Source organism: Lactuca serriola, chromosome 6 (assembly GCF_051521515.1).
Source record: "Lactuca serriola cultivar US96UC23 chromosome 6, Lser_US96UC23_V15, whole genome shotgun sequence".
Taxonomy (NCBI): domain Eukaryota; kingdom Viridiplantae; phylum Streptophyta; class Magnoliopsida; order Asterales; family Asteraceae; genus Lactuca; species Lactuca serriola.
Window position 1 is genome coordinate 141,476,999 of NC_136413.1, and position 12,124 is coordinate 141,489,122.

General features: G+C 36.4%; 1 non-coding gene across 1 annotated transcript; it reads left to right on the forward strand.

Moving 5' to 3' along the window:
• The first annotated feature begins 11,462 nt into the window (after window positions 1-11,462).
• On the forward strand, window positions 11,463-11,569 carry LOC145060862 (small nucleolar RNA R71). Its single transcript, XR_013687044.1, has one exon. It is a non-coding gene; the product is annotated as a small nucleolar RNA R71 (small nucleolar RNA).
• The last annotated feature ends 555 nt before the right edge of the window (window positions 11,570-12,124 follow it).

Consider the following 12,124-nt stretch of genomic DNA (forward strand, 5'->3'; position numbering starts at 1 on the left):
TTTACTGTTTTAAGGAGGGGGGAATACAAGTATAACACAAGAGCTTTGTGTTACAAATAAATGATTTCAAATCACGATAAAACGATTTTAAAGCATCAAAAATACTCCAAATATTGAACTCTATTATAAATTATAATAGGTATAATTTATGATACATTGAACAGTAATTCATGATTCAAGTATACTAGAATACACCGTTTTACAAGAAACAAAGGTTTGATACAAAACAAATCAAGGGTTTACAACTTTCAAATACATGTCAAGAATACTAATTCAAGGACATACAATCAATCATTTGTTTCAGAATGATTGGGTTTTCATTATACATGTGACATTTATATGCTTTTTGTGATAAATTCGATACAGGTTGTTTAAATTCATTTAAACAACCATGTTAAAGTCCCGATAATTATAACCAGAGTCTCCAGTCAGGGGATCGAAACAAGGTGTGTGTAGATCTATATTGGGATTGACAACCCCACATTCAGGCTGCTAGCTACAGTCAGGAATACACGCCAATGATTGTCAATTGTTATCAACAATTTAAGCTCCTACAAAGCGTTTGTTTCAGGCCATTCAGTCACAGTATGGTTATAATAACTCGTTAAAAAGATATTAACAACATGTTAGTGTATAAACAACTAAACGTAAGTACATCTTCAAAGTAACAGTTTAGAAAATACAAAGTATAATGGTATGTTATAGTTTTCAATAACAGCTGGTGAAACTAGGCACACTCTCAGTTACAAGTTTTAGAAATACAGAACATTGGTTTACAAATAGAACGGTTTTATGGGAATAAAACAACTTTTCATATACTACAGAAAATATGGGATTTTCTGGAACAGTTTTCATATTCAAGATACAAAGACATTCTTTCAAACATAAAGACTTGTGTACTCACTTCACTTATTGTTGATACTCTCTTTTCAAATTACTTGTATTCTCAGGGAAATAATAACAGGTACTCCCCATGCTTTTTGAGAAGATGGAGCTATTATGAGTCATATCTTCTTCTTTTGTATAACTATTTTGGTTTCAATATACAATGATTGAACTCATGTAAATAGTTATACTTTTAAATACAATGGTTGTTTGTACTTTGATTACTATGATGCATGTGTTGCGATACTACAAATGAAGTCCTCCACCCCCTGACGTTTCTGCCGTCTGGTTTGGGGGTGTGACAGGTGAGGCCCGTTATGAAAGTTAGGTCGGGGCCTGTTATACACACTGCGCGGGGCCCGTTATGCGATTTAGGGTGGGGCATGTTATACTCATTGGGCGGGGACCATTATGCGAGTTAGGGTGGGGCTTGTTATACTATTTGGGTGGGGCCCGGTATGTGTTTTATGATTGGTATGCGGTATCTTGGGGAACTCACTAAACTTTGTGCTTACGGTTTTATACTTATGTTTCAGGTATTTCCGGTTCCAAGGGGAAGAGCTCGGGATAACTGCATCGCACACACCACATGGTTTCCGCTTTTGAAATATACTCTGATTGATATGATGTTTGATACACATATTTTCATTTGGGTTGTATGGATAATGTTTTGGAATACTCTTTTTAGTAAATTAAAGATTAAAATTTTGGATTGTATTTTTTGGATGGGATGTGGTGTAAACTATACCTTATCCATTTTAAATTTATAAGCTAACTTCTTATCTATTATTGCACCAATAGGCAGTGTACATAGTCAGTATATAGCGTAGTAAAGTAAGTTGGGGTCGAAGACAGGGAAAGATTGAATTAACTAATTTAACTACTAAAATTAACCTAAAAGTAGCAAAAGTTAATTGGGTTTTTTTATCTGATTTTGCAAGTTCAAACAAACTTAATTACTTAACTATCAAATTCAATCAATTATTAAAAACACTTATGTTTATTTCAAATCCACGATTCCTGTATGGTTAGCTACTAATTATGGATTATTAAAGTTGGTTGCCAAATTTTATATTAATAGTAATTTAAGTCCAATTTACTAATATTTTGCTAATTCATGTAAAACTATGTATGGTTACACACAATCAAACACATAAGCAGTTATGGATTATGAATGGGGGTACGTAAGATTTATTTAACAAACACAATTATGGTCATAATTTATGTTCTCCAGCAGAGCTAAATTTAATTACTTTAATTACTTATCTAAGATTGGGTCGATCCTAGCTCTAGCAATTCAATGGTCACTAAATCACAAGGTGTCAGTAACTAAGCTACATAAACAAGGATTATAGCAATTAAAGTATCAATTATTAGCATTCTAGGTAGTAACAATCATACACAAGCACATAACCAACTATTAAAATCCATAATTAATTAAACTAACTCATAGAGTTAAAGCTTCATCTAGTTAAGCAGAAACAGCTAGATTCAGCTACTTATGGCTGAAATCATACACTTAAATTCAATAATTATAGACATGATTAAATGTACCAAACTAAAGTGATGATTATAATCTTCAATCTCTAGGTCTTCAATCTGCTTCCTCCTTGAATGCTTTTGATTTGATTTCTTTGAACTATTCTCTTCCAGAATTCTTTCTCAAAACCCTCTAAGCCTTTCTAAATCGTGAAAGTGAATATATATATATATATATATATATATATATATATATATATATATATATATATATATACTTTTTGGGAATTATTTTAATTCACGTCGTGAACAAGGATTTCACGTTAAGATGAATCTTTATCGGTCAAGGACTCTGACTTCCCGTGCACTTATCTTCAAGACGCTCACTCCACGTTGTGTAAGTCATGGCAAAGTCATGATTTGGGTTTTTCACAGGGATTTTCTTCTTTTAATTCTTCAATCCTCCAAAGTTCTGTTTCTTGTCGCTTGTGGCCCTTTATCTTCAAGAATATTCCTATTTGGCTATAAATTATAATGTAATCTCATAAGTACCAAATATCTTTACAAATAACCAAAATATTAATAAAAATGAAATAAATTATTGTCTAAACATATGTATAAATATGACAATATCAAATACCCCACACTTATATTTTGCTTGCCCTCAAGCAAAATTAATTTATTTTAAGTCAGACTTCCATCACCAACATCACATAAGACAATCCATTTTGAACTCAGTCATTATACCAAGACCTCAATGCATATATTTTTGTCTAAAACCATATTAACTTCCCCAATCCTAAATACTCACAATCCTTGTGAACCTTCACCCCTTATTTTATACGACAGTCATTTTTGCAACCCTCCTAATCAATCCTCTAAAATCTTTCTTAACCTCAAGATATTTTTGGTTAAGCTACCTATGCATACATAATCTAGAAAAATTACAACTTTAGATACCACAATGAAGCTATTGGAATTCTTCACTTCTTTGATATTTGCTATTTGATTTCCTTGAATTCACCACCTTTTTTGTTTGATTTTTGGTATCTTCAACTTTTGATTCTTCAGAATTTTTGATCTTTTGATCTTCATACTTTGATAGCTCCAAAACTCTTACAACTTTTTTATAATTTCTCTTTTTTTTTATCTAACTTTTTTCGCTTAATTCCTACATGCTTAAGCAAGGGAGCTTAACTTCAACCTTTATTGGTTAGAGGTATTAGTCTAAGTGCAATGACTACATAAGCTCTCCTTGATAGATTTCAGGTGCAAGTTGCAAAACTTATTGGTTAGAGGTATTAGTCTAAGTGTTGACCACGTCGTGGTATTGTAGTCCACATCGTGTTGTCAAAGTAAATCATATTTTGAAATCACGATGCCTTTTGAAGTCACGACGTGGAATGAAGGTCCACGTCGTGTAAACTGGTCTTCACAGAATACAGTTGCACAGTAATTCTTCTATGCAAGTAAAGTGCAACTGAATGTATAAATGTTTTGAGACCCTTCCAAGACTCTATTATTTCCTTGACTCTTCCCTCATCTCTATTTTCTTATGAAACTAACCCCACACTTAATAAAAATTGTAGGCTTCGATTCATAACTTTAAATTACATGGCTTTACTCGAACTCTCCTTTCTCTTTTCTCTCAATATTCCACTCATGATAGCTCACCAAATCTGCAACATAGTAAACGGACTGTGGAAAGATGAAAACATCCATCCCATTGTTGGTTACAAGTTCAAAACAAACCAAATAAAAACGTAAAAACTAAAACAAAACAAAACTAAATAAAGGATTAATAATCATCCTCGTCCTCTTGCGCTCCACTTGCTCCAGCTCCGTCTCCTTGCCTTGTCCATAACTCCTCCCAAGTTGGAATGTACGGGTAATGAGGTGACATTGTTGGAGGTCGATCCACATTAAGATGCGTAAACAAGACCTCAATAACTTGATTGTGGTAATTGACACCCCCGCAAAGATTATCTAAATAAATACCAACTCGGCTTTGCAATGGGTCGGTTGGTACCCCACCCTCAAAAGTTTGACGTGGTTGTTGTGGTTGGCCCCTTTCCCCATGGGCTCTAACTTTTCGCCTTCCCCTTTGTCGTGGTTGTTCTTATTGTTGACCAATGGGTTGCTCAACATCTTCTGAGGGTATTACAAATCCCCCACCCGCATAACACTCAAGAATTGAATTGACAATTCATTATCCTTGAACCATGTAACGTTCCTAATAAAATTAGGACTCAAAATACCATAAGAACAGGCGAGCCAAGTGACCAAATGTCCACCTGTAATGGGACTACTGGGCCGAGATCTAGTCGCCTTCTTCCCCAAAAATCATGCAAGCATGCATGGTAGGTCATAGAAAACTTCGGATGTAATAATGGTTTAAAGATAAAACAGATTTTGTGTTGGCACCTTATCCCCGTGTTGCTTATGGTTAATGGATAAAGTGATAAGACAATGTACAAACTAATAAATGGGAGACCGAATTGTCCTTCACATGCATCACGACTATTGTACTCGTGATTTGAAATTCTTCTCCAAAATTGTACATCTAGCAATCCCGATGCAAAGTACCGAACACAACCTTGTAGGAATAAAATAAAATGGGGTGATTACGTCTCTTCTTCAGTATATAGACCCATTTTCCATGGAAACTCACGAAGGATACATTCGTTATATACACCTCCCAAACAAAAAGAAAGAACTGGTTGTAAGTTGGATCGGTAGTTCTTTCTTCAAAGCTCACAGTGGCAAAGAATTCGACTGACAATTCCTGATAAACGGGTTCTTGAATAGAGAAAAGATTCCTCCACCTGTTACATGAAAATGTAAACCCCTCTCCAATAAATAATTTTGTTCAATGTCTCTCCACTTCCGCAACCATGCCAACCCCACGCAACAATGTCCAATCGACCAATGGAGCAATTGCAAACTCACAGTTGTACAACCACCCTAATCTGTTCGTAAAGTTGTTGAGCATTACTTGTGAAATGTTTTGTGGAAATCGGTAGAGTGGATGGATACCCGATACTTCTATGTATTCCTGCTCCTCTGGAATAGCACGTCGAGGCCGCATATTACCTGAAAAATAATAAACAGCAAGAAAAAAACAAACCACCAGGAAATTAAATCATTAAGAAAAACAGAAAACCGTGTGCCCATTTTCACGTCATATTCTTAAAGTCCACGTCGTGAACCAAGTTCGTGTCATGATTTTCAATCGGTCATCCTAGGGTCAATACGAAGTGAAAATAACACTTGGGGTTTCTAGAAACTATTATTTTATGGCCCTATATCACTAAGGCTACCAAGATTTATTAACTAACTGACTCAATTTTGGCATTGTAGGTCCAAGAACAAACCCTAATCAAAATGTCTAAATCTAGATTATATTAGTATAGGTAAAGAGATCTTACCAAAGCATGAGATTAAGCACCAAACAAGAAAAAATATTGAGAAATCCGATAGAAAATCAGAATGTGGGCTGATGAACTTATCAATTCACATCGTGAATTTTAAAACTCCCAAATATACATCACGAAATAATTCATGACCACGACGTGGTGCATAATACCACGACGTGATGTTGAGGATTTTATTGCTTTACTTAAAAATTCATTTTCCTTCTAGATATTTTACCACTCAATCAATTCTAAACCCCACACCTGATTTTTGTGGTAATCTAAAAAAAATCAAGATGACTTTGATGATTAATTATCTTATAACTAAACTAGAAATGCAAAAGTAAAAAAAAAAGGAAAAGGAAAACGCAAACCGAGCTCGGGTTGCCTCTCGAGAAGCGCTTCTTTTTATAGGAGTCATGAGTCGGACTCTATGCCGCTTCACGTTGAATCGCTCGGAGTGTCAATTACTAACTACACCTTCTGTTCTCTCCATTTTCTTTTGTATGCTTGAACCCTCCTAAGATAAGACTTCTTCAAAAATTTTTTAATTTTGAGTCTCCTTCCAGCTTTCATTTCATGCTCTTATTGACAATAAGTGTAAGGCCTTTTCTTTCTTCACTTTGGAGCTCCTTAACCTTAAAATCCTTTGTATCCATAATTAGTTGTTCCAATTCCGAGGTAACTCTGGTTTCTTCATCACTTGACATCAAATCTTCTTTACTCTCCTCACTTGCTAAAGACCTTGGAGTTTTGTAAGCAAAAACCTCTAAAGTCATCGGAATCGATGCTCTAGGCTTTGTACGTTTGACTTCTTCAATGGCTTGAATCTCTTCTTCCATTAATTTCTCCAATTCCTTGAGCTCATTTTTCATCATCCAAATTGAACACTTCATTTGAATCATAATATTCTTTGAATCCATCTTCTACTCCAAAGATCATCTCTTCATCTCCTACTCACAATGTAAGTTTAGACTCACGAATGTCTACCAAAGTGCGAGCGGTATTGAGTAAAGGACGCCCAAGTATAATCGGGGCATTTTTATCTTCTTTAATATCCAATACGACAAAATCAATTGGAAAAACAAATTTTCCAATTTTTACCAAGATGGCCTCAACTATGTCTCGTGGATGGGTTAAAGCAAAGGACTTCATATTATTCCCAAATTCACAAGGAAGTGTAAGGCGTCCAGGATCCCCCATCTTCTTCGGTATTTCTCCCATTATTACATTATGTTGGAGCATGAAAATGCTCTACAAATAATGAGTGGTAGTTAGGTTGTATTTTTCCCTTTATTGTATTGTTGGTGTATTTTTCTCTCCCTCATATATAAAGGGAGAGGTGGTCATTTCTTAGTATGCACCTTACTTATAATGTAATTCTAGAGAGAGAGAGAGAGAAAATTGGTGGGTTCTGTCCACCTAGGGAGAGTTTCTCTCTCCTACCAATGTTCTTCATGGAATAATATTTTATTTCTCTTTCCTCCTTATCTTTCTAAGAATTATCATCATGCTCTTCATATATTTATATTTTGATACATGATAAATCTCGAGATATTTTTCTTCCGCATCCACCGTTCGTATAAAAATGCGTTCCTACAATTGAAACCATGGTCTCTCCATATCTGCTCTGCGAACTTGGCAACTTTCCAATCTCGCTTCCTTTGTTGCGTTGCAGGGGAGTCTTCTCCATGCTCTGATGACATCGTTGGAGCTAAGTTTTTGAACTGGGGAGGAGTTTCTTGGCGAGCAGGCGATTCAGGTTTTTTATGCACTTTTTGAGCTTGTGGAGGAGATTGAGAAGGTACCGAAGTCTTCTTTTTGGGAGATGGTTGCGGAGAAGGAACTTTTTGTTGAGGACCTGGACTGACTCGAATGGGAGTTTGATGCTGATGAGATAGTTGATGAGAGACTTGATCTATATTGCGGTCTTCACTTCCCCCTCTTGAGGAATGAACACCTGGTTCTTCCTCATGCCATTGTTTAAGACCGTCAATCTTGGCAATGACATCGTTGAAATGGGCTCGAATTGTATCACCAAGTTGATGATCGTTGGGGATTGCGGTTTTGAAGAGTAAAGTGTGGATCTCCTTTGTTAACTTCAGAATCTCTTGGCCATGATCATTAGAAGATAAGGATCATCGGAGGTTGTTGATATTTGATTGAAGAACAGAAATAGCAGACTCATAAGCATTGTGAGTTTCCTCAACAAGCTTTGTAGAATGAGCCTTTTGGTCTGCGATGGCCGATAGAAGTTCGTTCTTGATGGTAGATACCTTAGTGATGAGTTTCTCCACAGTGGTGATGAACTGTACATGATTAGCCTTTCTATTTGTATCCAGGGCTCGGATACCCATCTCGACCTTGAGAGAGATTCTCTCAGCAGCTAGCCTCTCTCTGGCTTCAAGACGTTCAATGCGTTCGATGGGTGTTTTAGGTCCCTTGCCTCTTCACCCTACCGTAGCTCGCCTCCCTTGCCATCCTTCACTCCCGCCTCCGAACCCACTACCTACCCTCCATCCGCAGCGACACCGTCTGATCCACACCCCCCTTTTTTTTGTGTGTCCGCACCCAATCCCCCCTTCTACCGCAACCTCACCCCGCCTCTCACCTCTCGTCCACAACCTTCCTAGACCCGCATCCTCCCTCGTTCTTCTTCACCCCTTCTCCTCCTTCACCCAACCCTTCCCCTCTCTCCTTCCCTCCTTATCTTTCCCTCCTCCCCTCCCTTCCTTTTCCTCATTTCTTACTCCCCTCTCATCCTTTCCTTTTTTTTTTTAAAAAAAAAACCTTTTTTTTAAACTTCATTTTTTTTCAGCCAAATTTTTTTAACGCCAATTATTTTTATTCAACTAATAATTTTTTTTAACACCAATTTTTTATTTAGCCAAATTTTTTTATTTAAACCAATTATATTTTTAACACCAATTTTGCCACAACCGAACCTTGGATTGTCACATTGGTCTACTTCATGCCAATTATTTTGGAAGAATATTTCATACCACAGTCGGACTTTATATCATTCTTTGTGATGCTTGCACCACAACGTCGATTGATCAACAAAGTTGTTTCGCATTCTTCACTTTATGGGATTTTATGATTTGTCGCTCTTCATCTTCGGTTGACGAATCGTGTATCTTGAGCATGTGGACTTTACTTTCTTTTGAAGACCACTACGAGAGTTTCGGCACCGCAGTTTGATACATTGGTATATTTTCGGCACAATAGAGATATTTTTCATGCAGTGATTCTTCGTTCTATGGTATTTGTTTATGCAGATTTAGCAACTATATCACCAACCTTCTCATGACCGCAGAGTATCTATTTTACTCTATTTCTCGTGTCTTATCGAGACCCTTCATACATCTAGGGAGAGCTCTCTTAGCTCTTGGTATCTGACACTCTCCATCCAATGATTTGTTGATTTTTGATATCCGGTCATTGGTTATCAAAAATATGAAGAGAATATCATCCAAATTTGGTTTGTATGATTGTTTGATTTTGGATTTTTGAAGACTTTTGAAGACGATGATTTATTTAGTGATGCGATGTGGCACTTATTTTTGGTCTTTACGGATCAAAATTTTGGCATTACTCGATGTTTTCCGATTCAGATTATTTATTATTCGGACTCTACCACATGATGATTTTATGTTTGCATCCGGTTCAGATCTTATGATTTTTCAAGTTTGAATTTGTGATATTTTGAAGACGAAGATTATTTTGGCGATGTGACGTGACACTTATTTTTGATCCTTGGATCAAATTTTTGGCATTGTTGGACCATGTCTGTGGACTCACATTATTTTTATCTGGACTTCATTTTATGGATACTTCACATTTTAGCAGGTTATTCTTTGAAGAATCTTGGTGTATTATGATTCGAGATCTCGAGATGTTTTTCAGACTTTTTGAAGTCGAAGTGTTTCTTTTATTGGATCTTCTACTTGCTTATGGCGATCTTCTTCTTGCTCATGGCGTTTTGAAGATTTGGATCTTACTTTTATGCTTCATTGGTGGTGTTTTGAAGCTGAAGACCTTCATTTTTAGAGATTCATGGCCAGTTTCAGACTTCACAGACACTTCAGAGTTTAAGAGACGTTTCAGCATTTGGTTCTCATTATGTTTCATTTTATTACCACACTTACTATTCGGATTACTGTATTATAGCCTTGTATCACTTATTGTATCTCTCATCATTTGAAAGCATTTAGGGAAAAAATGTTGGATCATGGAAATGCTCTACAAATAATGACTGGTAGTTAGGTTGTATTTTTCCCTTTATTGTATTGTTGGTGTATTTGTCTCTTTCTCATATATAAAGGTAGAGGTGGTCATTTCATAGAATACACACTTAGTCTCAATGTAATTCTAGAGAGAGAATTGGTGGGTTCTCCCCACCTAGGGAGAGTTTCTCTCTCCTACCAATGTTCTTCATGAATTATATTTTATATCTCTTTCTTTCTCGTCTTTCCAAGAATTCTCATCATGTTCTTCATATATTTATATTTTGATACACGATAAATCTCGAGATATTATTCTTCCGCATATACCGTTCGTATAAAAATGGGTTCCTACATATTAGAAGTCTACTCACTAAGCACCACCTTGGAAGTCTTCTATAGTTGTTGGTGAGTGTTGAGTAAGTCTGGCAAAAACTTTGCGTATTTTGGAACTTGTGCTAACGATTCAATAAAAGGAGTATTAATATGAATACCCTTGACTTGCTTCATAAAATTCATATGTTCTTGTTCCAATGGATGAACTCTTGCCCGAGAAGGAAACGGTAGTGGAGGGTAAAAAGCTTGAACACAAGATTGATCTTTCTTTTTAATCTCAATCCACGTCGTGGAGATTGAATCACCACGTCGTGATGTTGAGGATTGAGCATAACCTTTCTAAGGCTTCTACGAACTCAGATATAGTGTCATCTTCAGTATCAATCACCATAATTTGCGGTTGTGGCTTCTTATCGGGAATTTGTGGAGAAAGTCTATCATTAAGCAATGTATTTAATTGACCAAGTTTGGCTTCAATGTTTTGGATCGATGCTTGATTATTTCTCAATAAAGCTTGCTGATCTCTCATTAGAATTTGCTTGTCTATTTTCGCCTCATCAGTCTCATCATGTCATTTTTCCGAAGCCTCCATGAATCTAGTTAGCATGGACTCTAAATCGACCTTCTTTTCAGGTGGTGGTTGCTCTTTTTGATAAAAACCTCGGCCAGTTTGCCTAAATTTTTCTTCCTTTTGCTTTTTATATTCATCATATGGCAACCATTCTTTCCTTGGCTTCCTCCAATCTTCATCGTATTTGTCTCCACTTGAATAGAAGACTTGAGCTTTCTTATTCTCATTATCATCAAGATTTCAATCTTTTGTTAAATGTGGACCATTACACTGTTCATAACCCACACGAATAACATGTATGGATTGATCCACCTTAGTCATACAATGGTCCATATTATTCAACATAACTAACACATCCACCATGTGCCACTCCCAATTCCTTTTGCTCCATAATGTCGAGGGTAGTGATGCTCACGTGAATGCTTCAAAAATTATTCAATTAATTCCTTGATCTCATCGGGATTTTTCTTTGTTAAAGGTCCTTGAGAATCAAGGAGTTGCCTTGTTATTACATTTACCCCATCATAGAAGATTGATACTTCTTGTTGCTCATTTAAATCGTTTTGGGGACAATTTCTTATCAATCCTTTGTATCGCTCCCATGCTTCGAAGAGTGATTCACCCGGTTGTTTCTCGAAGTTTGTTATAGCCTTCTTGAGTTTAGAAAGTTTAGAAGGTGGGATAAATTTTTATAAGATTTTTTCATGCATTTGTGCCCATGTAGTAATTGCACCGGGTGGTAGTGCCTTCAACCAATCCATAGCAGCTCCTTCAAAAATAACTTGAAGCATTCTTAATAACACCGTCTCTCGTGGGACATTCAGGATGTTGAAGTAATCAGATATGTCATTGACTTCATCAAGGTGTTTGTAAGCATCCTCATGATCTTTCCTTGAAAATGGAACTTCCTTAAGCGTGGAAACAATATGTCCCTTCAGCTCGAATGTTGCAGTAGCGGGAATTGCAGGTTGCACGAGATCGGGACCATTGTCCTCTCAGATTCTTTTCTTGTAAGCCTTCATGGGCATGTTGGAAATATTCGCCATCTCGTCTTTTGGCTCGTCTTCGGGTTTGCTCTCTTCTTTGTCTAAATCGGGTTCAGAATCGTATTCGGATTCTTGTGTACTAAGATTCTGTTCAAAGCTTTCAACCTTGCTTTCATTCTTCGAGGAATTCCTCGATTCACATACGTTCTTCCCTTTCTTCTTACCAAAAAC